Source organism: Lagopus muta, chromosome 2, assembly GCF_023343835.1.
Source record: "Lagopus muta isolate bLagMut1 chromosome 2, bLagMut1 primary, whole genome shotgun sequence".
NCBI lineage: Eukaryota > Metazoa > Chordata > Aves > Galliformes > Phasianidae > Lagopus > Lagopus muta.
The window spans coordinates 90,459,623-90,486,910 of NC_064434.1; the positions used below are offsets into that span (position 1 = coordinate 90,459,623).

The window sequence follows — 27,288 nt, forward strand, 5'->3', positions numbered from 1 at the left end:
GTGACCTCTTGTACTGAACTTTGCGATGGAGAAAGTTGACAGAAGTTCATCTGTTTTTTTTTTTTTTTTTTTTTTTTACTTCATTCCCAAATTGAAAATAGAAAATAATTCAGTAGGCTCTATACGGTCTGTAAGAGCGTGCCTTCAAAATGTGAATGCAATAATAACTTTCTCCTGCTCTCCTTTTGTGAACATGTGGGATACCTTTGTTCTAACTTGTAATTATTTCATTCTTGGTTAGAAAATAGCATAAATTTTGTTTCCCTTCTTCATTCCGGTTTCTTTAACTTTTAAATCATTTTGTTGCTGGATGGTCATGAATATCTGAATACCAGATAAATGTAAGCTAAACATAAAATTTTATATTAATTCAACTGAATATGTTATCCATACTTAATTGAGCCCAGATATAGCAGCTGATGCTTTCCATAAGCCAGAATTGGTGTCTGCAATACATGCCCTGTCTCCATAGCCAGATCCACCAGTGGACACACACCTCACCTCTGACAGCCATACTACATTTATTAATCCCCCACGCTGCATTCACTGCTAACACTGCATTGTTAGTTTTTACACGGGGCAGCAGACCTATCCTTCTAGCTTGCCTTGCTTGTCTCAGGTTTGCAGTTTTCATGTTTTAGGAAGGTCAATTAAAACATTAACTTCTCCATGAATTCTTAGATCTCTAGTGGGCTGAATAAGTCATGATGATTACTTCCTTGCCTTGAGACTGAGGGCAGAAGTGGTGCACAAAATGGATGGCACCGTTCTGAGGAAAAAGACTTTCAGTGTAGGGTTTTGCTCCTTCAGTACGTGATATTTCCTGCTGGGCAGTTGATGGCCGTGGCTTGATCCATAAAGGATCACTGGGGAGAAAGCGCTGCTTGTGAAAGCCTTACATCTGGAGGACACTGGGAGGAAAGGAAAGGAAACACACAAGTGGGGAAATACCCTCCTGAAGTAATGCTGAAAGACAGACCTATGCTTTGCCAGTGGAATTAACGTGAAACAGGGGCCCTTAGAGATGATCATTCTGAAGAGAAATGAAAAATACATAAAACTTTGTTTAATTTATGGAATTTATAGGCTGCTGACCAGTAAGTATAAAGTTCTGTTCCCTTGGTCCTCACTATCACTCATGTATTACTTGTCAGTAAATGTGGTGCACTCAGAACATAACAGCTACGGTAATATTTCTGTTCCCACTGCAGCTTTACTACACCCATGAAACTCTGTAATCTTTAAATTCCCTCACTGTTAACATCTGCTGAAACATTATTGGTCCCAGCATAGCCAAGCTGCTCTGAAATTACATTTAGTAGAGTAGTTAATGCTAACAATATAATTCCAGAAGCAACCATGTTTTAAAAAGGCTTTAGGACTGGCACAGTTGCTACTTTTGCTTTTACTCCCATCCCATTTCCTGCCTTTTATCCACCCCCTTTTCCCCCCATCATCTCACTTACCAGCCAGAATTTATGTTTAAACACCAATTCATTTTCCTTCTAGAAGAAAATATCATCATTTTGTTTGTTGGTCTGCATCGCCAAAACAAATTTCTCAAAACAACGTAGGTTTTTTTTTTGGCCTAAAAATAATACAATTAGAACATGATATTTTAAGAATCCAAGAGGTTGAAGTTGGAAATTAATCAAACTGCAATAAAAACAATAGCTTCCATCACCCATTTAGGATACTTTCCATGGTTTAAATTCAAATGACCTTACGTATAAGCAAAAGGAACAGTCTGCTGCTTGTGGCAATTATCAGTGAAGATACCTCAATATATCCATTTGCAGCAGATAAGGAGTTCATGTGTTCAGTTTTGCTTCTCTATGAAAATGTTGGACAGAGCACATTTAACTTAACCACTGAGTGCTCTTGTTATACAAATACTATTCCAAAAGCTAAAAACACAGAAAACATCTTCAATTCTTCTACAGATTTTTTCAGTGCTAGCTAATGTAAAACATATTATAATATATGTATGGCTGTGTAATGCTATACGAAGATTTATGCACAGATATTCTAGCAAAATAACAAAATTACTTAGGGAAATAAAGAGGAATGTATAAGCATTTTTCAAAATAAACTAAGATGAAAACTTCCACTTTCTCTCCATTGAAAGAAAAAGCCACATTTAGCAGGAATTCTGTCAGCTTGCTAACTTGTGGCTTTCTCTCAAAAACTTAATGCAAAATACAATCTTCTGGAATGGAAAAATTACTTCTTATTACATATTTATGTCACTTTGAGTGTGACAGTTTTTTATTTAGAGTACCAACATAAATCTAAAAACTATAGTAATTTCAAAAAAATTATCAAGACTTTCAGTTCAAAAAATAATGAACCGCGTAGTTTGGAACTTCAAAGAATAATCAGTGTATTACTTAGCCTTGCACAAGGGTAAGCAGACTGCTAAGTATCTTAAATTTAACTGGTTCCTGACTCATGAGCAGCAGTAAATGACATCTGTGCCAGATGGCAGTCAGCATTTCTATGTCTATACACTGATTTCCTCTTCTCATATCCCATCTAGCCTATGTTATTATTTGCTGTTTAAGTGATGGTGTCCATAATGGCACCCTGTACTGTAGGCTAAGGCCAGAAAAGGAATTTCCTAGGAATGCCTTGCAGGTTTTTAATACTGTTCAGTAACAAAATTTGTTCCACTGCTCAAGACAATTCATTAAATATTTTCCAATCAGATTTTATCCTCCCACAAATCTCTTCCATAAACACATTTTCAAGAGAGATTATTTTTGTTATTGTCCTTGTTTAAAATGTGCTAATATTTCCTTTCAGCAAATGAATAAGCTCATAAATTCTTTTTAAGTACTGAAACAATATTAGACAGTATGATGCTACTGTGATTGAGTCACCATCCCTGGAGGTGTTTGAGAAACACAGATGTTTTACTGAGGGACACAGTTTAGTGGGGAAATACTGGTGGTAGGTGGATGGTTGGGCTGGATGATCTTGGAGTTGTTTTCCAATCTTAATGATTCTACGATGCTATTTGAAGTAACATTAAATAATTTCTTTTGAAACTTTGCAATGAAATGCAGGACGATCTTGTTTGAGGTATGGATAGCTTACTTTTCATTCTGTCACACTCATATCTGATTTCTGTACAAAAGGGTAAAAAAGAAGGTGAGAAGATTGAGAATTGCAATAGAGGGAACCGAGAACAGTAAAACTCACCCGACACATCAGCAAAGCCAGTGATTGTTGAAAGTTTAACATCAGCTACTATTACTACTTGCCAGAAGAGAGTCCAAATTGTATCAGTGACATAGTTCTCCCCAGAAGAGGGAATTACAAAGCCTGTAAAAGCAAAAGTTGAAAGCTATTTTATGTACCATTATCATAACACACTAAAATATAAAAATCAAAGCACATGATGAGGCACTGTTCTACAAACTTCTCAACGTAACTTTTTTGAATCAGAACTGGAATGCTGCCCCTCCCCAGACTTTTCAACTTGTTATAGAAACTGATACAAAACTGGTTGGAAAGACTGTTCCAGTGCAACCATTTGGAAATCTGGAAATTTCCATCTCTTTCTGGAAATGCATAAAAACCACAGAATTTTTGAAAAATACTAACACTCACTAATTAATCCTGACGTATTTTTAAAACAGAACATGAGACCAAGCCATTTTAGCTGAAAATTTGCTTTAGTTAAAACTAGAGCTCACATGATGATTATTGATCTTTAGTCAACGCCAGCTGTGGGTAGGAATCTGAATTCTGCTATTCACAAACTGCTTTCATATGCAAAGTATAGTATTGATCAATACTATGTCTTCTTTTGTCAAAAATACATTATCGAAATATTTGCTTCACTCTCAAAAGTGAAGTGTAACAAGTTCTGGAACCTTCTCAGAGGAGCTATGCATCTTGTTGGTAAAAAACTGATTTTCCTGACAGCATTTTGTCAATTGTTGATGAATGTCATACCTTCATCACTTGTCAAGACACTAAAAACAGTACGTAGTTGTACAGAGCACTTTGGATCTTCTTGCTTTTGTTTATTTTTTCCTACTAGCTACACAACTATTTGTTAAATCTCTTAGCTATTTTAATGATCAATGCACACATAATATTCTCATTTATTTTATGCACAGCTGCCAATTTCTTAAGAGCCTACAGTCCCAGGAGCAGCAGACTCCTGAGATCCAATGAGCCATTCAGCCTTTGACCATTTTCCTCCTTTAAGTAATGCATAAGGCAAAAATAAAAACATATAAAAGTGCCAAAAAAAAAAAAAACCCACCAAAAAAAGAGATAAAAATACAAGTTAATGATTATATTATGTAACAAATGCAAAGTAAGAAACAAAAAGATAAAAATTTTGGGCAGAGCATGCAGTAATGGAGCCATTCTTCTCCAACTCCGCCCCAAACTTGGAGCCTCTTCCCCTACTGTCCCCTTTTTTGTCTCATTCATCTCTGTTTTCGATTCCTTCTCATAGTCCCATTTTCCGCACATAATCAGTTCCAGCATTACATCTCATTTCTTTCTTCACAACCCGGAAAAGCCCTGAAGCAAATGCATTGTAAATTCAGAGCTGGATCTTTGCTTACCTATTAGATCTGGATTTCCCTCTCCACATTATCCCTTTCTGGATCATATTTTTGGAGTGTATGACCTTTTACCTATGCTGTAGAGGAAGATGAAGTGTTTAACGATGAATTAGATTTAATTCTGGCAGCTACAGGCTTAAACTCTATATCCCACAGTTCCTAGTTGTATGTGCTTAACTAGTACTGACTCTAATTCTTGCTCCAAGCAAACATTGTCTTCAAATAGTTTTAAATTAATACAAGTTCTTTGCAGATCATATGTATATAGAATTCCCTGTGAAAATATACAACATGAGAAGTTTCTGCACATGTGTAATTTTGAGGGATTTCCATATGACTGGAAAACGTAATTACTACAAACTCAACCTGAAGGTGACAGCCACCAATGCTGCCATATTCACTGAGCAGCACATATGCACTGACTCCAACGGCCTTTTCCTTTTATTTGCTGACAGAAGTTTTGCACTACATCCAGTTACATCCCCTTGCTCTGCTTATGAATGAAAACAAGTACCACCCTTCTTCTTTCTTTCAAAAAAGCTTGTTTAAGAACTCCTCACACTTGAAATTGGCATGGGGAAGGACAACACAGAAGAGAAGCCCTCAGATCTCAAGTATAAAGTTGAGGATCATCGAACTAAGGCTCTTGCTCAGATCTTCCTTCTCCAAGACTGACAAACAACACAGCTCTCAGAAGAGCTTCCCAGATCCTTGCAATTTCCCACCAATGATTCAGCCACATATCATCCCACATTCTGCCTGTGCCCTGGTGAACATGGAGGACCCATGGTCGATGAGCATATTATAGCCTATGATGATGCTTTGGTTAGACCCAACCTTATTCTGAAGCTCCTGCTCAAGCACTGCTGATTGAAAGCACAGTATTTACAAATTACAGTGCACTGTACTTATATATGTTAGAGGAGGAAGAGTATGTAAAATAATGGTGTAATGCTATTATTATGATAATGATGATGAATACACGGCTCTAAGCTACACTAGCCCAAATATGGAGTTTCACAGCAACTTTTTCTGTCAAAAAGCTAATTTAGAAAGAGGAAAAGAATTTTCTTAAATAGCTTTTTTTGAAAGAAACATGGAAAAAAAAATGCTCTGATATATAATTACAATCTTTTTTGAGCAATGTGTTGCAATACATCATTTCAACATGACTGCTGGCTGTCACACATTAAATGAGATGGCCAGCAGTAATAAACACATACATAAAAGCAAAATCTAAAAGCAATGTTAAAATTGACCTGAAATAATATTTTGTTTTGGGTCAGATGGTGAATTTTTTGAAGTGTGGCCTATGGCCTTCTTTCAGGGCACTATCATTAAAGAAATTTTCTTCAGCTGGTTCAAGCACTTCCAAGCTCTTTATGCTGCTCCCAACTTTTAAATGAAGTGGAGGCTGACATGGGGGGAAGTGGTTTGCTCCACAGCCTGCACTTTGTGCTCATGAGGGAATTATTATGAAAACAAGGACAGCAGTTCACTGGATTATAATAAAGATAACATTATTTGTATTACTGGCGTACGGAAATCATAAAATAAGAATAATAATGGATAGTTGATTATTTTAGAATGAATTCAGCCAAGGTTGAGATGTGTAACTGAATGTGAAACTGTGATCTGTAACAGCACGTTACTGAAGGTGTGAGCAGCTTGTCCACCTGTGGTATAACCCCTTTTCCCTTTCCTAGTTTTAGCCTTCTACAGCAAAACTTATTTGTCAAACTGCTTGGGTTTCCAGTTTTGTTTTTTTCTCCACAGAAATCCAAAGCTGTTCAAGAGTTACTCACCTAGAAACCTAGAAATGTCTATTGAAATTAGCAACTAAGCTAAGTAGTCTGGGGATGCAATTTACATTTATGGCACTTTAAGACTCTTTTACATTTCCTGAGCAGTGGGAAGATAGGTCAGCAAAAACGTGAATCAGGCCTTAGGACTATGCTATTTATAAAACAATATAAAATCAAAATCAAATGTATTAAAATGGTAGAAAAAAAGGTATTTATATCCATGTCCAGGTGCCTTCTTAATCTTAGGTCACAATACCTCTTTCTTTTCTGAGTAGAGGTTTTGCAATATAGTAAAAATTGTATTTTGGAAAAGAATCGTTTTATAAAAAAGCTGAATTAAAAATTGCAGAGCCACACTGTAATAGCATTAAGACACTCCTGGGCATGTTTTAATGGTCCATTAATGCATGCCTCAGGTGGCTGAATGCATGAGGCTGCACATCTACAACATGTGTTAATGAACCTCTGAAACATGCCCCGTCATGTGTTAATGGTGCACTACCTGGAAAGCCTCAGAAATACCTTCCAAAAGCACAGAATGTTTTAGATCTTTGGAAAATACTATGATTAATTGCCCAAATTGCCTGTTGGTCTGCGTCTACTGTATTGTTGAGATATGTAATAAATAACAACGCATATCATGACAATAAATTCTATAACATCTGCAGAAAATGATCTGCTGTTAAATATTAAAACACACCCTGAACCACATTAGGCTTCTCATATATACTCAGAATGATGAATTCCCACCTTAAAGAGCTTACACTTAAATACGTTACAGATAAAGAAAATTATAAATGCAGAAGTTCACTAAGAGATGCTTATGCACTTTTACTGTACTGCAATCCTCCTCTGTTTCTATCTTCCATCCGAACGTTCCCTTATTTGATCAACTGTAAGACTTTTCTGTCTTTCCCAATAAGAATTTTAAAATATGTGATGTCATAAGTCTTGATTACCTTGAGTAGAATGCTATACATCCTCATTAGAGAGAACTTCAGGTATTTTTAACTCAGAAGGGCCTTTTAAGAAGTCTTATGCATGGTAAAACCTCTTGAGAAAAGTACTTAAGGATCTACTAAAATGCATTCTCACTCAGCAAAGCATTAAAGATTCTCCATGAACTTAAATTCCATTCAACTTCATATCCAAAGATAAGCTCACATGTAAGACTTTATCTGGAAGGAGATGATGCACTGTTGATGCAGAACTAGAGCAGTCTGTGATGCTGCCTTTTATATGACACCATATGAGACCATACTTTATAGTGCTGAAATAATTTTGTCACAATTTAAGAAGGAAGATATTTTTAAAATACAGTTTACTTACCTTAACAGAAGTAAGAGGTAGGAGTATCTGACATGCTTAAAAGTTGTTTCTTGTTTTCACCACTAATAAAATTGAAGTGATAGTGAGCAATTACTGTAAAGAGTTATTTTCCTCCTCTCCTGCTTTTTCTCTAGTATTTCTTTTATCTCACTGCAAAGCCTCTTAAATAAAAGGTATTAAACAACTAGGTTGAATTCAATACTTAATGAAAATAAATAAAATGTGCTTTGCAGAAGGTACAGTTAACCAATTACTAGGCAAGCTTCTGTTTTAGTCCTATATCACCAGGGTAGACAATTCTAACATTACAGCCAATAGTAACCAAGTGGAGGTCTTTACATATCCTCTGGAGTTGCCCTCAGGCACTGTAAGCTTAGCTGAAGATACTTGAAAAGTTTAAACACTAAAGGAAATTAAATAAATCAAAATTGGGTAACTCTAGGAAGTTCTGCTTTAGTCAAACCAAATTCATAAGAGATCCATGGCAAATCTGAAATTCTGTGATACATAGAAGGTTGGACACAATAATCAAACACTGCCTTCTGGCAGCTTCCTGATTAATAAGTACTTTCTTTTTTTTTTTTTTTTTTTTTTTTTTGCTTTCTTCCAATTCAGCAAAGACATGCACTGTGTTGCTTTGCTCCTGACAGTGTTCATACTATCAGACAGTTGTCCATGCACCTTGTGAGAGGTAATAAGATCAATAGGGTGAGAAGGAATGGCTTTAAGTTGCACTAGGGGAGGTTCAGGTTAGATATTAGGAGGAAAATTCTTAGAAAGAGTGGTGAGGCACTGGCACAGGCTGCCCAGGGAGGTGGTGGTGGAGTCATCAACCCTGAAGGTGTTTCAAGAACTGTGGAGATGTGGCACTGACGGATATGATTAGTGGGCATGGTGGGGATGGGTTGGTGGTTGGATGGACTACATGATCTTAGTGGTCTTTTCAAACCAATGATTCTATCTTCTATAAGATAAGTTTCTCATTTATTAGACACTTTTACTCATTTGTTTTCTTCTGAAAAATGTCACCCTTTTTGTATTGGGGTTCTATTACTTGCTAATAGAAGTTTTGCTTTCCATTATTTGATCTCTGTCTGCATTTTTTCTCTTTGAAAGCACTTCTGTTTCTGAAACCAGCATTGGCCCTTTATCAAAAATAGCAGATGTCAGGGTCTTGCAATTTGGTTACCCATCAAAATAAAAGAGCAGTGGTGTTAAGCCTGGTGATACCATAAGTTTTCTTGCTATAAATAGGATGCAAACAATAAGGAAATGCTACCTATGAATTAAATTAATTCAATAACAATTTAGGAAAAAAAAGCGCAGTTGGAAATCTTGCTTTGTAGCTGTGAAATGGTGATACAGAATTGCAATGCACATACCTTCTAAAGAGCATCACTAAAAAAATTCAAATGAACAGAACTAATTATAGAGACATCCTAACACTAACAGGAAGAAATATAGACAGAGAAAATTGAAGTTGCTGAGAAAAACTTCCTGACATTGAAATGCACAAGGCTTTCAGACTGCCTCTCAAGGGAGCAGCAAGGCCCTAGAAACACTAGAAATGTTTAACACTAGACTGGAGGAATCACTGGAAAAATATACTATAGGGAACAAGTTGTTATTAGCAGAAAGATGGACTGAATGCTGTAAAAGGGATTTTCTATTTCTAATGTTTACTTTTTATGATAGTCATTTATGTTTTTCCTTCATTACAGGTAAAGAAAAATCTATAAAAGTTATTGGCTCTGGCAAAGCATCTTTAATTTATATAGGGCAGTGCTTTTGGTGCACTCTAGCAAGCTTTAGCTCTACTTGCATTTTTCCACGTATATTGGAAGGTTTATTTATTTATTTATTTTTATATTTTCCATTGCACCAAGTAAAACCTTCATAGCACTGAATGAATGGTCCTCTCTCTTCTTCACAGCTTTCTCAGTATGTATGCAGAACACCCAGGAAAAACCCATGCAAAATCCCCAGATTGGGTCTAGCTGTGGGGAGGAAGAAATTAACATCAGAAGGCTAAAGGAAGAAAGAAAGCAGCAGAGGCAAAAACAAAGCTTCCAGATAATGAGAAAGGAAGCAGAAAGATCTTTAGGGTTGGGAAAGTGGGAATTGAACACAACTAGAACAGGAGATGCCTCATAGCTACTTAGGAAACACTGTGAGCCAACTGGTCTCAGAGGCATTGTGTGACATCCATCTCCACCTTAGCGATACCAGTTTTCAGGACAACATTTGCCATATTCTAAGTGAAGAACTGCATTCAGGATGCAAACTTCATTGTTGTAAGTACAGGGAAAAACAAAGATGGAATAAGTAGAATAAAACAATACCTGGTGATGGCTCCGTATTGCACTGGTATGGTACAGGCTGCTCAAGGGTGAGATGGTCAGTGTTATCATAGAATCATAAAGGTTGGAAAACACCATTAAGGTCAGCAAGTCCAACCACCAATCAAATGAAAACACACATATTTCTATTTTTGTATGCAGAAAAATAAGTCCATTTTTAGTACCCAAACTCTTCTCCCAAGCAGCCTTACAGCAGAAAATTGAAGTATCAACCTCATTGTGATGAGACCAAACATGAGAAAGGTTATTTCCCCCTGCAACCGCTCGCCACTCCTGCAGCGCAACAGCAGCTTGGGCTAGGCTTCCCAGAGGGATGCACTGAGGATACAGCCATGTTGTGCCATCCCTCTAGGGACACCATGATAATGCAGCCAAAAGGCATCTCCAGTACTGTGGAGTGATGAGAGATGAGAGTGGTTTCCAAAGACATGGGCCTCTTGTTTTTGCTGAGCAGATTGAGTCTCCTTGCCTGGCTGCTGAACAAAGGCTATGATTAATGGAAAGATGTCAGGATGATAATCCTTACTATCACAAAACACTGGACAGGGTGTTTTTCTTGGCAAATTGAGGGGTAGCGGGAAGAGAATAAGAAAGGAAAAAGGAAGCAAGAGAAAGGGAGAGGTTTTGAAGAGAGAAAGAAACGTTATATGCATATATATATATATATATATATATATATATATATATATATACACACACACATACGTACATATATATATTTTAAAAAAATACAACATCCCTCTGCCCATCCTCTTTAATGTTTCTCTGGTGGAGTAATAAGATACCTTCAGCGTTATAAATAGCGGCACAGATGTTGACAGAAAAATGCTCCCTTAATTACCATACAAACTGCTTTACTTGAGTGAACCGTTTAAAGCGGCCTCCAAAGGAAGTTCACTCAAGCAATTCCACAGATTACAGCTAATGAACAATATTTCCTCGCTCCTATTTAGTGCTCATTAAAATGTAAAAGCCTTTCATTTTCAACAGGCATACAATAAATAATTCCTTTCTCCCTCTCTCTGCTGCCTCTGAGCAGTCAGGATGGAAGCAGGGAGGGGAAGGGGCTGGCAGGGGAAGAGAAGGGGGGGCTGTGGGAGGCTGAGCAGCGGCTGGAGAGCAGCAGCCATGCCATTGCCATCCCTTGTTGTGCAGGGCAATGGTTGTGGTTGGTGATGAGATGTAGCTTGTGCAGAGGAGTGTGCCATGGGACCAAGTGTGCACATGAACCTGTGGGATGGAGAAGGGAATAAGATGCAAATGCTATGGAGAAAACCAGCCATCTGGCTCAGGCTGAGTTTGTTTTGAGCCTCACTGAAGATTTCTTGCCCGGTAAATGCCCATTGTGCTTGGCTCCCTTTGAGCTCATGTACAGCCCCACAAAGCTGGAGGGGAAGGCAGTTCAAAGGCCGCACATTTTAGATTATTATTTTAAGTGCTATTCAAACGTTAAGTGAAAAGCAGAAGCACCAGCTGGATTCCAGTTATTCACTGTTCCTATCTGCCCATAGGCACAGGGTAGTAACTGCCATTGGTTTGTGCAGGAGAAGTAAAAGAAGAAAAAGATCAGGAACAAAAAGTTAGCCAGCCCCTAAGATGGTTTGTGGATACCCATTTGGGAACTGCAGGGGAGAGAGCCTGTGTTGCTCCACTTGCAGGGTGAATGGATAAAGTAATGCGTTACTGAAACATGGTGCTGATGTTAAGCTGAAAGCATACCAAAACAGGCTTCAGCAGTCAGTAATTACAGATAGAAACACAACTCTTGATTCCTACATCTGCTGAAAAAAAAAAACCCCACCAAAAACGCCATACCCTTCACACTGGTTTTGTTCACTGTCGTGGTTTTGTTTTCATTTCCTTCTGAATTTCTAAGCTCTGCTCCCCACATGGCAGAGGCCACATGTCCTGCTCTGCTGCCCAAGCAAAGCCTAGTGTTGGCCTCTCTGAGTAGCCCCAGTAGAACAAACCCAGGAGAGCTTTCTCCTGGCTGAAAGAGTTGGCAACTGCATTTCCTGCCGTGATGCTAGTGTGCCCTATACCTGAGCCATAAATAAGGCAATGCATGGTATTTAATCATCAGAAAATAAAGAAGAAAGTGGAGAACTAAGATCTCATGTTGACCTAAGTCTCAGACTTTGATACACTTGTCAGGAATATCACACTGTGATGACTTTATCTTGATGAAACCTGTGTCTGGGGAGGAGGCGCTCGCAAGGCCGTGTGCCGAGGAGCCCTCTGGTTGTGAAATAAAGCTTATGGGCACACTGGGATTTCTGCATTACAATAATAATGACTGTAACAATACTCAATTTGTGAGAAGTATTTGCTATCAATAGCTGCAAAAAAAGGGCAGAAGAGCTATAAAGGAGGTCCACCTCCCAAGCTCTATTTGGAGAGGTGGTGTCTCAGTCCCATCAATTGGATGGGCTCCTTTCTGATCATGTCCTGACATCACAGCCCACCCTCACAGTGGGTGAAGCCACCTACCCCAGTGAAGAAGTTTACCAGCAGCCTTACGTTACTGATGCTTTTAGCACTCTGTACTTGGCTTTCAACTAAGGTCATTTGAAAACGGTCTTCAACACCCATCTCATTTGCTTTTTTATGCTTGCCAATTTAGTGTTGTATTCACAGTGATTAATTAGTTTGTGGGGAAGGTTTATTAGGTAATCTTCCTGTCAATCAAAAATGACTGAGGTTTCAGAGAAGAGAACAGAACGCACAGAGATCTTATAATGATAGAGAACCGATGTTGTTGCCATTCTGTACAAAAAGTTGGAGCTTAGCCTTGACATGCAACCAGGTATAAAATACTTTAAAGTGTGTTTACTTCTATTCATATTCAACCACAGAACCAGTCTGATTCTCTAAGACTTCATTTATATTTCTAACAAGAACACAGAAATCCCCTTATCTGCTGTGCCTACAGCCTGCATTTGAAGACTGACAAACCTGCAGGGTTGTTTTAACAGACCAGGCTTTAGGCTGTGGTTGCTTCAACAAAGAAAATCCCATAGATCATCAGCCTGCCTTTTTTATGCATGTGTTACCAATCGTTTATATGGTTTCCAGCACTCCATGGGTTTACTGGAAAAAAAAAAAAAAAAAAGCTTAAAATTGCAAGGTTCTTCTTTTCCTTTTAGACAGGAAATGTAACTAACCTACATGAACTTGGTGTTTTCCAGAAGATCTTGAACCTTACTGTGAAAAATATAGTGAAGTTAAGTGGCTTTCTTGACCAGAAATGGTATTATATTGAAGAGGCTACAGAGAGGACTCGAAGATATTAGCTGATTAAATTATACACTACGTAAATGTATGTCGCATTATGATTTTTGCAGTATTAGGTTAAAATGTGAAAGGATATAGATTAATACTAAGAATCTGACTAGCTTACCACTTTTCAGAGTCATTACTGTTCTAAATTACACTAGTGTCTGTCTGTGAATGTAAAAAGATATATAACACCCTGAGAATTAGTAGAAAGTTAACCAGACTCTTTCCTCCATCACCTCCTTGAGAGAGCTGCAGGTTATTTCTATCACTCAGAGGTGATGAACAGGCAGCAGCAAATCAGATGGTAAATTCAGACGAAATTATACAGATAGACTTTTTCTTTTTTTTTTTCTTCCCTAGCTAAATTTAGGAGTTCATTTCGTGGGCTTTGGGATTATAGATCTGAGGCTGAAACAGGAAAAGATAAAGGGCACACAGGGCTGCAAATTGGATAACTGTGACATAAGGACAGATAATTTAAAACTATAATCTGCTGAATGTACAGTCAGAGTATTCAAAAGCAGCTTTTTCAAATAAAAAAGAAAAAACAGAAGATGAAAGGAATAGGTAAGAGTGTGGTTGTGTTAAAATATTTACAGCATGTGTTCTACAGCTTTGACACATGCACCCTCCCTGCACCCGCTCCTGCACAGCCCAGTGCAGACTGATGGCAGCTGATGAACATGAACGCGGGCAGACAGGTTTCATCTGAGCGTTCCCTCACAGACTGAGCTCTCCATGCAGATGAAATAATTCAGGAGTGCACTATCTCAGTGTTACAAACACAACGGTTATATGAAAATATGTTGAAAATCAGTCTGGAAGCCAGAACAACATAATTTCCATGTGCGTTTATTAATCTGCCTTTTTTTTTTTTTTTTTTTTTTTTTTGCTTTTATAATTTGTTCTAGTTTGTATTTTATTGAGTCCAATTTTGAAAAAATCTAGCTTGACAGAAAGTGGTAAGGCTCCACTCAGAGGTTTCTTTTCATGCTCGAGACATGAAATTGGAGTAACCACCAATTTGCACGCATAATTCCAGCATACAGAATGGAAAACAAAGGAAGAGACAAAAATTAAATCTGGTTTCTTGCTGATCTCATTGCAGAAGACCACAAGGAAAAAAAAAAGCTGCACATTAGCTGTTTTCTTAAGATTTCCTCGGAAAGCTGTATCAACAGCATTTCGTCCATGGGTATGCAGGCGATGCGGGTATGCCTCGCATGCCTGTGGTAGATGGATGATACTGATGGCAATCTAACTGGAACATCCTGCCTGAATATGAACAACAGATTTGTCAGTGTGTGACAGGCTGACAGCCCAGCTCCCAGCTGCTTGTCCACTGTTGTTAAATCAGTACCTTGTCTAAGTGTTCAGCAAAGAGGCAATCTGCTTCCTCCATTCGTACAGGCAGGTTGCCAGTTAAAAAACAAGTATTGGCTTTAGGCTGCGGTGCCATAATGCATTGAAAAGATGCAATCTAAACCTTTGTGTGCTCCTTAGGCAACAAACAGCAGGACTTGGGAGCACAGGCTTAGGCTGGAGACTCTCCTTTTCAAAACAACAGAGATAACTCAGAACAGGAATCAGGAAAGAAATGGAGGAGGATTTGAAAGCTGGGGATGACTTAATAGAACTATTTCAAAAGGAAAATATTGGTTTATTTTGGTGTCTGGGAAACAAGTTTGTGCTGCTGTACTGAAGCTTGTGTCAGAATTTCCCTTACAGCCCTGTCTTTAAGCAGTTTGTAATTCATCAGCAGCAACAACTTGCTGTAGGCTGAAATTTTACATGCAAAGACACTACTCAGGAGCACGTCAGGGAAAAAAAAAAAGGGTAAAACAGGAAAGGAAAAAAAAAAACCACAGTAATTTGTACAGAAATACTACATTAGGGGACACAAAGAGCTTACTGGTTTTGGGAGCCTTTTCCACTTTTCTCCACCCAATTAATTTGTTTGCTATTGTATGACCACATCAAAGCGGATTTAGACCTGAGAACCATCACAAATTGAGCTAAGGAAACAACAAATCCAAGCATGAACACCAACCTTTCAGCTCCTGGGTGTGGCATTGCACATGGGGCAGCCTGCAAGGCGACGCTCAGCTACACGAGGTCTGCAACAGATTTACAGTGTCTGGCAGTGTCTCCTTTGTAGCAGCCGTGGTTTGTCAGGCCAGTCATGAGATCTATTCGGGAGTCCTTGAATACAGATCTATAGATCTCAATAGGCCTCTGTAAGATCCAGGGGAGCCACTACACTCTGTTGGGTCAATCCTCATCACGGTTTCTCTTGTGCTCCATGCAAGTGGTTGGGGTGTCACCTGGGGTGTCGCTCTTGATCCAAGGTCATTGTGCAGCCACACAGGTCCTCATGTTTTGCTTCAGCCTCCAGTCCTCCCTAAGGAAAAGAATTAGGTGGCAGGTGCAGCTGGCTGTGCTTTCCCTCCACCACTACCACTTCAGTGCTGCCTACTTTGGGCCAATTAACAGTGCCCAGTAACAGGGTCACAAATACACAGCCACAGCTGAATTCTATTCTTAGTATGAAAACCACATCTAATGAACGCTGCAGAGATCTTTAGGTCACATGCTTACAAGTGATATAACAGGCAGACTTTATGAATAAAAGGAGGGAAAAAAAAAAAAAGCTAAAAAGTTAAAAAACCTATTACTGGGGTATTCGGTGATTCTGTTGCAATTACCAAGCATCCCATCAGTCTGTATGACATCAGTCTGTGTCACGGTGTTTCTCCTTTCAACAGATGCATGAGATCCAGCAGAGGTATGCAGCCTGCAAGGCTGAGAGGAGGAGCATGGTCACTGTGTTTTCTGCAGCCAGAGTCACCGCCACTGTTTGCCACAATCTACTGGGGAAAGGAGGCAAAATGTTTATGAGAGCAGTGCCCACTCTGCAGCTCACATCACTGTTGTTAGGATGCACTACAAATTCAAACATAATTCTGTCACCATTAGCTTCATTATAAATAATAATATATTTAGAAATATATCACATTCTATACCAGGAACTATCTTCTGTTCCAGTGTTTCACTATGGCTGTACTTTTTAAGGAAGCCAACTATTTTAAACATTCACATACTTAGATGCAACTCATGGTATCACTGTATGACAGAAAAAAATCATTACAGTAAAACTAAAAAGCTCAGTCCCTTCATACAGTTCATGTTAGGAAATGTATGAAATAACAGATGTGTTTGTCTTGCCAGTCTTTCTGATGATTATCTTTAATTAAATCTGTGATTGAATCCTCTTTTTGCTCTTTGGTCTATCTTGGTAACCTGGCTAGGGAAAGCGAGCGACTGAGTTGTACTTTAATTTACAGCTCCTTCCATGTTTGCTTTTTAAAGATAGAGTTAAGGATCCTTGAGCAGCCCTACTTGCACAAGGTTTTAAGATAGCTGTGTAAAAATGGTAATTAACATGGAGGTATTATGCTATTTCTTTACCATGACACTGATACTAATGACACAGTCACTGAGATGCAATTTTTCTGGCCAAAAAACAACAACGACAAAATATTTTAAGTCAACATGAAGCTGATACGACGGTTACTCAAGGCAGTGGAAAATCTCTCTCAAATTGAATGGGCTTTGAGGGGTATTTTTGGGTGTCATAGTTAAATATACAAAAAAAAAAAAAATGCTTGCATTAGTCTATATATATATACACACACACATACATGCATACGTAGTACTAATGTCAATGGCTTAAAATGTGGGGAAAGGGAGAGGAAGAGAACAGTCAGATCTGTACCTGCAGCAGCCCTGTGGCTCTGGCCCCGCAGTGGTCTCTTTACCACGCACACAACCAGGAATACTAATGCACACCCAGGGACAGCGTCCTCCCCTGCACTCCCTTAGAAATTCAGAAGGAAGAGGGTTTTGTATGTGATAACTATTTCTGCCCTCACATTCCACATTTCAAGATGATTTTCAGTCAGCGAGATATTATGAATCCTATTTAACTATGCTTAAGATCTCTCATTTAGAGTTAAGTGGAAGAAGAAAAGACAAAATTGTCTTTGCAGATGTTAAAAAGAAATTCATTGCAAGCAATCACCATTTAATATCCAGTGCTGACTTTTTGAACAAGTGCTTTCTCTAAATAATAAATCAAATGGGTTGGCACTAACAATAATACCTCAGAATATGAATGAGGAAAACAAGAATATTAAAACAATAGAAACATTAACATACAACAATCTGCTGCTTACGGGAAGGAATGGCAGAGGACAGAGTGAAAAATAGCGATTGCTTTTATTCTGTTTTGCTGTGATCTGTCATCTACGGGAAGAGGAGCTCCAGCCCCCAGGGCACACAGCAACAGGGATGGAAATCCTCACACCAGTCTACAAAGCCCAGGAGAGTGGTTCGGTGTTTGCCACCAATTTGTGCCAATCAGTACACAGGGCTTGGGATATGAATGTACTGTAACAAGATTGTTTTTCCTTTGGTTTGTCCTGTATCTTAGGGTTTCACCAAAAGAAATGCCTCCTGTTTTATGATGCCAGCCCACAGCATCAGAGACAGATGGTGTTGGTATGGCAGTAGGTTGAACCTTTCACCAACATCCTATTACATTTTGTTGCCATGTGACAGATAGCAGCAGAGGGGCACTCTGACAGAATGGTGCCTGACATAGAAATTTGTATGAAGCAAAGGCATGTCATTGAACTCCTCCACATGGAAAAAATGGCACCCATTGACATTCATTGATACTTGCTGAACATCTGTGGAGACTCAACAGCAGACATCAGCGCAGTGAAGAGGTGGGTGGTGTGTCTCAGCAGCAGTGACAGGGGGTAACCTCTGCTTATTCAGAGGTTTACGAGCATGGCATGCAGGCTTTTGTTCATTGCTGGCAAAGATGAGCAGCTAATGGTGCTGACTATATTGAAATATAGTGCTTTGTAGCTAAGAATTTGCTCAAATCATGTTCAAACAATCAAATAATGTTACTGTGCTCTTTGTATCTATTGCAGTTTCCATGGAAATGAAGAGGATGCATTATATCCAGGGCAACCTATGATATGATATTATGTCCTGGACTAGCCACATAGTCCGTGGAAATGGCTTTGCCTTAACTCTGCCATATTCACTAACCCCATAAATAAAATACCTGTTGACATGGTGAACGGATTTGCAAACTGAAGACACAAGCTAGAAACAAAATGAGTAGCAACTTCTAGATCAGTAATTGAATTGGTTGACCTTTCTTCTAGGATCAATGTGTCCAATTACTTCAGACTACCATGCTCCTGTCTCCATTCACTTCCACAAAGGCACCTGCCATTTCTAAGCAACTGGATGCCAGCAAACATAAAGAAAAGTATCAAGAGTAGAGTGGTAACCAAGACTGACCTAAAACTATTCTCTGCTCTTGTTTTTGGGCCAAACTAATGTTAATTAGTTAACGTTATATCAACTTAATTAATGTTAATTAATTAATTAAAGGCAACTTGAAACTGTCACAGAAAACAGGACACAAAGGGATATGCAGACAACTAAAGCTGAGGAACAATCTCTGGAAGAACTGAGTCACAGAGACTAAGCTTCCTGACAGCCCTGTCCCTTTTCTGGGGCTGGAATTGGTGGGGAAGCTGCCTGCTGCCTTCTTGGTTATTCACATGAGGACAGCATAGTTTCAGTTCCTGTTGCTGAGGTCTGCTTAAGTGACTTTATGCCAGTTCCCAGTTCTCAGTGTAAAAGTATTTTCTGTTAACCAACAAGTGATTTTAAGGACCCTTGAGATAACTGCACTTCATCCTAATTATATCTGAAGTACATCCACATCCCTGCTATGATTTCAGCCTTATTAGACCTTGCTGCAGCTTCCCTCTTTGCTCTCCTGGGCTACTCCTACTCACTATCCTTGATGATGGGTATATCTAGAACAGTAAATGAGGGCTTTTAAGTCAGCTGCAACATAGCACATGTGCACTGTCAGAGACCAAGGGGAGATGCTCTGGTAGCTCCTGCACACATACAGGCTGACATTCCAGGACCTATGGTCAAATAGAAGTGCATTTTGGAAGCAATCCTACCCAATAGCTGCATGTTATGGAAAGTTCCCTGCCAGTAAAATAATCAGGATGATCATAATAGTTAAAGGACTTCTTCATAAGTTCTCTCATGACATAACTACTATCTTTTTAAAGGTTATCAACAAGTATCCAGATTTCAACAGCCCCTTTGGGTGTTTCTTTAAAATCAGGCTAGAGTAGCACATTGCTAACTCAACACTGTTTACATGAAGCAGCAAGAAATCTTCAGTCTGAAGGGGAGAGGAAAAGCAAAGCAATGATGCACTGAAGCTGAAATAATCTCTTACATACTAGTCTTTTTCCAAGTGTCCATGTATCAACATACTGATAAACCAAAATTAAAAACCCTTCCAAATGTTATTCAAATTAAAGTGCTGCTTTCTTGGCATGCAGACACACATTTCATCAGAAAACACTGCAAGTTCATTACTGGAAAATCTCCCAAATAATTTCAAGGCAACACCTGGGACAACAGTTTTATTGCTGAGTCACACTGAGAAGTTTGCTGAGGAGGGACACTATATCACAATCAGGTAAGTTATCAAAAATCAAAATGTTGTTAATGCTCCAAGATAAAACAGAGCATACAAAACCGTGGCAGATACACTTACTGTGTGTGAATGTCTTCATCCAGTAATTTCTCTAACAGATATGTCTCCCAGGATATGTATGATTCTTGTGGCCATTCTGCAAATTTTCTGTTACTTTACCCTTCAGCACATGAAAAATCTTTTCTGGAAAAAAAAGTTAATCAACGTTAAACTGATAACAAAGCTCAGTTAGGAGCAGAGAACTATGGAAGAGACAATACCATGGAAAGCGCATTTCAGACTCATCCCCAATAGACCTTCTTTAGAAACACAAAAGAACGTAATTCAGGTCAGGTCAATTGATTTCTTCTGAAACCCTGAACCAGGACTCCTCCACCCCAAGCCCTGCCTTCAGTCACCATGCAGTGCACTGGTCACCATTCCCAGGGAACTGATGTTGACAGTCTGTTCTCCAAAGGCCCAGGCAGGAGAGACCCTGTTACGATCCCCCCGTTTTCCTTTTCTACCTATTCCCTCTCTCTCTGCCACCAGTAAGTCCAACTAGCTATGAAGTTGCATTGTGAAATCTTCCACTGATCTTGCCAATAGCTATATGTATTCAGGACTTCCAAAGGAAAAAAAAAAAGAAAAGGTAAAACTAAGGTACAGTGTAGGATTGAGGAAGAGAACGATACCAGTCTTTTAGGTTATATTTTCCTGCAATAACATCAAGCTTATTGTAGCCATAACCTGAACTGTAATAACTGACCCAAAACTGCAAATTCTTTAAAAGACGACATGGTGGATAAATGCAGGCAGATACAGTTCAATCACCTGAAAGCAGATCCAATCAAGGCTGGCTGCTGGTACCTACTCATGGTTTTGATGCAATTGAATAAAACAGCTGAAGAGAGTCAGGCAAGACTTCACCGCATGTGAATGTTTAGTAAGAGCGTAATTTTACTCCTTGGTGAGAGAATTTTAATTAGTCATCTTAACTCTCCATTCCAGAACATAGTGTCCAACACAAAGTCTGCCCAAGAACAGTATAGCACCACCTTGAATGTATGCAGTGGATGTACTAAATGTATTTTCCCATGGAAGCTTTCACAGAAGCTTGACAGCTCATGTAGGTGGCCATCTCTGTCACTGTGCTTGCCCAGTGCCTTGGATGCAGACCTGGATGTGTCATGAATCCTCCATGCTCAACTTCCCCTTGAGACAGAGGTGTCTTGTCCCCTCTTGGGAAGGGTGATGAGGGGGCTGAGCATGCTTACCTCTCTACCATCCCTGCTCTTTTTAATGCAACGGCCAACTCTCCCTTAAGGTCTTGGGAAGATAATTTGGATGCCAAGGATTGTGAAGGAGATGGCTTTATGCACAAAGCAGACTTTTTTTTTCTTTTTTCTTTTCTTCATCTCTATACAGGAATCATCTGCCTTCTGCTGCTATACACCTGTGTTGTCATACAGGTCTCTTCCAGTGCCTTCCACTAAAGGAAATGGAGCTTCCAGAATTTCACAGAAAGCTTCTGGCATGAAAGCTGCTGCCGGAATTGCAGTTACCTGGGATGGTATCATCATTTGCTTCTCAGCTAATGCAATATTTGCCTTAAAACATTCTTGAAAGGTGTTAAGAACAGTTGCAATTATAATATATAAGTAATACTATCTGCTGTTATTGTTGGACTACATTTCCAACTAGCAGAGCTTCTTCTATTTGCTACGAATGTATATCTTTTAAAGGCCATAACTGTGTGATATTTTTTTCAGCAATATTGATGGGTTGATGTCTATTTGCAAATGAGTGCTTCAGAAAAGACTTAGCTGAATAGTCCTAAATGATTATATTTAAAATATAGAAACTATTGAATTATATTTGCTTCATATTCTTTTATGGAAAGCCTGCTTATTTAAATACCCTGCACACACTGAATTTCCTGGTTATGAAAAAAAGTGAAGAAAAATACTATTTGCTTTTAGGTAATCGGATTCTGTGGGATCTAATCCTATATCCTATTTATGGCTGTGCTAGCTATTCAAAATTAAAATGAACCTTTCATCCGTGTGTATCATAAATGGGCATTTATCAGGATTATATGATTTTGCAATCCATCTGAATATGTAACCAGAATTTGTTTTCTTTCCGTTTCACTATGTAATTACCATGCAACAATAACAAAAGTGACATGTTTGAAGAACAGATAAAATGCTGTAAATTGGCCAGTAATGGTGATATTTCCTCATCTTCTGAAAAACCCATTTATTCTCTCTCTCAACAAATCAAGGCATTGTCAGCCCATACTCATCTTGTGGCCAGAGGGGCCCTACCAATTTCTAGATGTAAGCGAATACTGGAATGCAGATGAGGGCTACTAACTAAGGCTTTCAACCCAGGCAGCTGGTCTTAGCTTGCTTCAATTTCTAAATCATCCATAATGGGGCCAAGACCTCCGAAGCACTAAAAAGAGCAAGCTGACATGCTGGACAAACTGTTAATTTTTTCCTGAAGAAGCTGCTATATTGCACATCTGTCACTGCTGTGCAGACAATTACTCACCGAGTGGAAAAAAATCTGCTGCTTGTTTCTAGTGTAGTTGTTAACGGGCGTGATGGAAGAACACAAGAGCGTGAGAGAGGCTGCAGGAAGGCAACTCCATGCTCCTCCTTGGCTTGTGAAGTTCTATTTTGTAATCAAAACATCAATGCTCTCCATAGCGTCCAGAATGCATCAGCTGCTACAATTAAAACCGTGCATTAGGCCGTCTGACATTCTATAGCTGATTAGTGATGTAAGTTGCATACATTACTGTCCTTAAAATCCTTTTTGAAGTGCTGCATTGCTTCGCAGCAGACATGGGTAAGGTTTTCAAACAGTATAATTGCAAACAAGAAAAAAAAAACAAAATTCCAACAAATCAAAAACTCCAACAAAAAAAAAAAAAAATACAAAAGCAAAACCGAAAGGAGTAAGTCTGATCGAAGTGTTACATTTCATGACCTTTCTTAAAAACCTATTAATATAAGAAAATGCTTAGTTGTAATTACAAATTTAACCTGAGAGCTGCTGCAGCAATCATTAGTTATTGCTCTGACCTGAGCAGGGCAGGCAAAACATAGGTAGCAGGATGTGGAACATGTCAAGGCACGTAAAAAACAACCAGGTAGAGCCTTCTAGCAGATATCAAAGATGGCAAAAGAATCCATAAAAATCCCAATCTGTGACCATGATCAGCATACCAGTCATTACACCGTTAGAGTAAATCTGTATGAAATATCTGTAGAGAACAGGTTTCAATATTTTAATTATTAAGTCAGAGTAACAACAGCAAATCCACAACCCACCCTTCTCGAGGGCAGAAAGATTTGAGCACAGCCCTCTGCTGGCCTGCAGACCTTCCTCCCTCCTTTACAGCTTACAGCGCAGTTGTGCCCAATGAAGAGTTGCTCCATGTTCCAGGCCTGCTCTGCCAACCCCAAACTTTCAGAAGTCTTAAGTCAGATCCCTTCTTCCACAAATTAATGAATTCAACTTAAAATTATTAAGTGAAAAAAAATATTACCTCCATGGTTCTTCTTCCTTCCCTGTGGCAATGAACATAATATACAAATAATTTGCGTTTTCCAGGGAGAATGTTGCAAGATAGTGCACAAATGGAAGTAGTGACTTTCAGCAGAACAAGCATTAATTACTGTAGAAGACTCTCAGAAGAACATCTGGGCCATGATCAGAAAGCTTCATATAAACTGTAAACCCACAAAAAAACTAACTCAATTTTTAAGGAAGAGGTGCTGATCCCAGCTTGTGGATCATTACGTCAGCAGCCATCAGTCCTGGAGTAAAGGCATGAGGTGGGGGCATGTGGTCTACTGGCAGTGTGGCCACAAGGAACACCTCACCTGCAGGAAAAGTGAAGTAACACTGAAGGACACTTCTGCAACAGAGCAAGTGGCATCTGCAAATTGGAGGATGATTTATGCTGTCTGACAACTCAAAGATAGAAGACAACTCTAATGTGTAGATAAAACCCAAAGTGGTAATAGTAGATCACACCCTTGGCAGCTAATGGCATCGTCTTGCTGTAGAGAAATCTGGGCCTACTTAAAATGTCAGGGGTACAAAGTGATGCGCCTGTGCTGAGTGGTATGCCAGCAGCTAGTCTGCGTGATTTACTTGTCAGTTGATTATATATTACATAATCCTGCTAAATAAAATAGTATTTATTACTGGTTGACTCAAAAAAAAAAAAAAAAAAAAAAGATAATAACACTTTCAGGATAAATTTTGATATATAAAATTTTTTGTGATATTAAATTGACATCTGAATAGGCAATAAATATTGTTAAATTGGGTTAAAAATCAAAAGACTAATAGCATACTTCATTTGCCAAAGTTAACAATGATGAGAAATGGGTCCACATTCACTTACACAGCCAGACTGCCAGCATTCCTCCTTTCTGATTTACCATGTATACGACAAAAATGCATTTTACTTCAGTATAATGACAGTGTCACGTTGCTGTTAGCATCTTTATCATAATGGTTCCAAGAGATCCCAGCTTACCTGGGCTGCATTTGTAAGACCTGCACTGACCGAAGAGCAGCTGACTTGGAGCAGACAGGAAATTTTGGCCAGGATCTCACATGATTTTCTTCTTCCAACTACATTCAAACCCTCACTTTTTTCCTTCCCTCCATCAGTATTTACTGTAAGAAACAGCTGCTGATTCTGGCTCCCAGTGAACAAAAGGACAGCTCTTATTCCTTGTGTGCTGAAAATCTGCCTTTTTTTCCAGGGAAATCTCTTCCAAATATTTCTCTGTAAAAGCATTATTTGGAAACAATTGGGATCACAAAGGTGGTATATGAAGTGTCACAGAATTTTTCTATGGCTTGAAAAATAATTATCAGCTTATTTGCATTGTTAAACATTAATTAGCTGTGAATGGCAATTTTTTTCTTCTTTTTTTAACACTGCAATACTTCAAATTCTCATTACAAAATAATTTCAGCTCTATTAATTAGATCCAACAGTAACTCATAGTAATGGATGACAACCTTAAGTGAGCTATTAAATGCACTTTAACACTGATTAGGAAGAAGACAACAAAAAAACCTGGCTACGTTTACATAAAGGTGGAATATTAAACAATACATTGCAGATTTATAGACTTGTGTAGAAACACCTCACCTCTTTTATGTATTGCAGGTTACCAGAACCAAACGTCTTGTGACACTTTGGTGAAGTACATGGCTGATAGCTTAACAAAATGTCCAATATTTAAATTTTCATTTCCTAATTTTATGTATTATTCTCTACAGGGATCTACATCTATAAAATGTATGGGTGTTTATTCGTTAGATAAACAGGCAAATGGCTTCACCTGCTCTACCACACAGTAAAACAACGCTTTTTAAAATTACTATTATTTTTAATTAATTTTGTACTTTTTGACTTGCCAGGTCCAAAGAAAGCACAGGAACGGGGTTCTGGCCAAAATTCTTCATGCAGCCACTATTCGAGACTGTGGCAAAATTCCAAGCTTCCCTCGCCATGGCCATTGTAACCCTTTTTTTATGGTCCCATACAATCAGTCATGTAGTAGTTCACTAGAAACAATTCCTATCTCAAACCTTTGCCTAAAAATGTGCATCTATAATGAACTGATCCTGCCAAATATATGAACCTTAAACATCATCCAGATGCTTTTTCTCCACCTCCTGGCAGCCTGTGCCAGGAAGAAAAAAAATCCGTGTTAGTGGCTATCAAACACTATGAGCAGCATATTGTGACTTCCTACCCATGTTGGAAGTCCAAGCCTTCACTTAAGGAAGACATTATTAGTAATACTATTATTGGTAATATTATTGGTCTCAGCCACTGGTGCTCCACATGCTCACCTTTGCACCTGAAGCAATTATTCCATAAGAGTCAATGTGTCTCTGGGCTGCTAGGTGAGCCTTCAGAGCCTTCACACTGTAGAGCAGCAACTAGAGCGATCAGGAAGAACCAGAAACCAAGCTTTTCATGGTAAAGACCACTCACATTCCTCACGTACAGTAGCAAGTAACATAATTACCACTGGGTCTAAATGAAGATGCCCTAAACACTGTCCTTCACATGTCATTTCAACAATTTCTAAAGAAATCATGGAGCACCTGTCTTACTGGCTATCAGCAAGAGTCCTCACCAGCTGATAATGTGGAAACTGCTGCCATGGCAGGTTTCATCATTGAACTACACCAGAACTAAGGAATTCTTTAATCCAGGTTAACATACTATTATTGCTGCCCATGGTCAAGAGAATTGTACATTTAGCATTAGTTGTGTGTACGTACACTTTATGTTGTAGAATACATCTATTACTACGAGAAATATGAAGCCCACCACCATATACACCAAAAGTTTGGCATTTAGAATATTTTAGATAAATGTTCTACTTATTTTATTCTACAAATTGTACAACATTCAAGTGCTTGTAGTACGCTAGAACATTTGGAAAAACTATAAGGCAACACTTATGGGATCCAAATTTAATACTTAACTCTTGAAATCAAAACTACAGAGAAGAAATTTTGCAACTTGATATCTGCAAATGCAACAGAAGAAATTCCTGCCTCTTTCACCACAATACTCTCTAAGAAAACAGCCAAGTTTTTGCGAAAGAGAAACAAACGGGAGGATGGTGAATCTTAAGTGAAATGAAGGATTCAAATGGAGAAACATTTTATGGAAGAAAAAATTGAAGACCATTAATCCTAATTCTTCAAAGAACCTTTTTCCATCACTGCAATCGAGGTTATATGAAAATATATTGAAATTGTGTTACATGAAATTTCCAAGGAAGTAAAATGAAAAAAAATAAAATAATCACAGTTCAATAACAAAACTCATTGACACAGACAACAAGGGAGCAATAAAAGATGTCTGAGAAGAAGATGGAGTTTTACAGTGGACAAGGTCAGAATAAGCTAGGCTGAGTCAGTGAGAAAGACTGAAGAATTAATGGTGGTAAGTTCATGAGAACTTACCTCAATTACTAAATGAGCCAGTACATCTTGTGGAATTGAGCTTCCTGTATCACGTGTTTTTTAATCACTAATAACAATACTCTTAAGTGGAAACTAATGTACATTGAAATGATATATTTCTTGCTGGCTTCCTTTTTTTTGTTCACTGGAGAAAATATTTGGGACATGCTCCTTCTGCATAGTTCTAATGCATGTTCTCCCTTGCTTATTTTCACTGAAATTTGAGCAATTTCAAATTGCTAAAACTTACACCTTTCTGCTATTTCCTTATTGAATCAAAAACTTTTTTTTTTCCTTCC

General features: G+C 38.6%; 1 long non-coding RNA gene across 3 annotated transcripts in view; it reads right to left on the reverse strand.

The window, feature by feature from the left end:
* Nucleotides 1-24,838, reverse strand: part of LOC125689636 (uncharacterized) — a 37,487-nt gene extending 12,649 nt beyond the window's left edge. For 2 of the 3 annotated variants that reach the window (XR_007375371.1, XR_007375373.1), the window contains exons 1-9: nucleotides 24,522-24,838; nucleotides 23,520-23,856; nucleotides 22,517-22,694; nucleotides 20,039-20,161; nucleotides 16,068-16,232; nucleotides 15,413-15,763; nucleotides 4,590-13,173; nucleotides 3,205-3,327; nucleotides 1,467-1,588 (exon numbers count right to left, since the gene is read on the reverse strand). This is a non-coding gene — a long non-coding RNA (uncharacterized LOC125689636). The remainder of the gene's footprint in view (nucleotides 1-1,466; nucleotides 1,589-3,204; nucleotides 3,328-4,589; nucleotides 13,174-15,412; nucleotides 15,764-16,067; nucleotides 16,233-20,038; nucleotides 20,162-22,516; nucleotides 22,695-23,519; nucleotides 23,857-24,521) is intronic. The other variant, XR_007375372.1, reaches the window with a different exon arrangement.
* Between the last annotated feature and the right edge of the window lie 2,450 nt (nucleotides 24,839-27,288).